This window comes from Euprymna scolopes, chromosome 12, assembly GCF_053919585.1.
Source record: "Euprymna scolopes isolate OS-2025 chromosome 12, ASM5391958v1, whole genome shotgun sequence".
NCBI classification, from domain to species: Eukaryota; Metazoa; Mollusca; class Cephalopoda; order Sepiida; family Sepiolidae; genus Euprymna; species Euprymna scolopes.
Window position 1 is genome coordinate 123493637 of NC_136493.1, and position 1895 is coordinate 123495531.

General features: G+C 39.3%; 1 non-coding gene across 1 annotated transcript; it reads right to left on the reverse strand.

Annotated features, from left to right (window-relative positions):
• Positions 1-1002: 1002 nt before the first annotated feature.
• Positions 1003-1075, reverse strand: Trnar-acg (transfer RNA arginine (anticodon ACG)). The gene has a single exon. It is a non-coding gene; the product is annotated as a tRNA-Arg (tRNA).
• Between the last annotated feature and the right edge of the window lie 820 nt (positions 1076-1895).

Genomic DNA, 1895 nt, shown 5'->3' on the forward strand with positions numbered 1-1895 from the left:
ACAGATATGAGGGGAAAACAAATGAACACATATCCAAGGAAATGGCAGAAACACGAGGATGACCTCCAATCTGTAGTGGGATGGGGACAAAAATAGTTGGTCACATTCAATGCTGCTAGGACTAAGCTTGTTTCCTTCAATAACTACAAGAAACCTTCTCTACCACCAATAGCAATGGCCAAGAACACATTGCCTGAAAGTACTTCTTTTAAACTCCTCGGCCTAACCTTTACAGGGAATATGAACTGGAATAGATACATTGAGAACATTGCCAAGGCTGCTGCAAGGAAGGTTGGCTCCCTCTACCGTGCTAGAAAACTACTTACGCCTGACAGTATTCTATACCTCTATAAGGCAACCATTCGCCCATGTATGGAGTACTGTTGTCACATCTGGGTTGGTGCATCTGCTGCTTGTCTCTCGCTCCTGGACAGGGTTCAAAAGAGGATCGCCAACCTGATAGGTCCTGAACTGTCATCTAGGCTTCAGCCTCTGTCCCATCGACGAGATGTTGCATCCCTCTGCTGTTCTACAAATACTTTAATGATGAATGCTCTGACGAACTGCAAACACTTGCACCTCCCCGACGTAACTACCCCCGACAAACCCGACAAGCTACCAAGTCTCATCTCTTTACAGTAGAGATCCCTAGGTGCAAGAAAGCCTTTTACTCCAATAGTTTCTTCCCCAGAACAGTGGGTCTTGGGAACTCCCTTCCGGGATTCTGCTTTCCCAACTGCAATGATATGCAGAAGTTCAAGTGTAATGTTAACAAACATCTTTCTACTCATCTCCCTTCATAATGACCCCGCTAATTAAGTCCCTGATAGTAGCCCCCTGCTTCAAAGTGGCACTGTGCCTTGTTTGGGGTGAAAATTGAATAAAAAAAAATTTTTTTAATTCCAATATACATAAAACAAAATCACTGAAAAAACAAAAATACCATAACTAAGAATAAGGATAATGGGTAAACGTTGGATAAAATAATGGTTAAAATTATTATGAACTTGCCAGGATTCGAACCTGGAATCTTCTAGTCCGTAGTCAGACGCGTTATCCATTGCGCCACAAGTCCAGCCCGTATGCCGTATGATGTTATCGCGACTGTATACAGACAGTGCTAAATTCCATTGACATGGGCAGGTAACTGTTTCGACGATTGCACGAAACGGCCAAAAATAAACTTATTTCGGGCTTTTTGTGTGACTCGGCGTTGTTCGTTATGAACCATATATAAATAAGGACAATCTAGAGACTTATACCTTTCAGGGAAAAAATAAATTTTCAATTCAGTTCATCCGTTTTAAAGTTTTATTGGTATATATACACACACATAAATAAATATACATTTAGAATTGTATTAATAGTATAGATTATATATATATATATATATATATATATATATATATATATATATATATTGTTTGATATCGTGTATTCACCGTTATCCAGCTCTAAGCTACAAGAAAAATTAAGCAACGTGATAACACGTTTTTCACCTGGAGTCCCGATATCAGATAAAGTCATGTAATAAGTTTAGATACCAGATGAAACCATACAGAGAGCTCAGATACCAGGTGAAAGAACTGCATAAATCACTGGCAAAGAATATACAATATTATGCTAATGTGTTTTCTGTGGTCAGCAAAGAAAAGTCCATATATCTTGTCAAGTAATCTTATTGACGTCGAAGATGGTTAACCAGACCCGGTCACTGGATAAGCGGAGAGTCCAGATATCAGATAAAACCCTCCGAGACTATAACTGGAATAAAAATATGCAACATGTATTCTAATGTGATGTCATGATCAGCATAGGCAGCAATTCTGATGCAAATGTTATCGCGATCGAGATATAAACCAAAAAAGAGCACGCATATTGCGATCCCTGTGCGT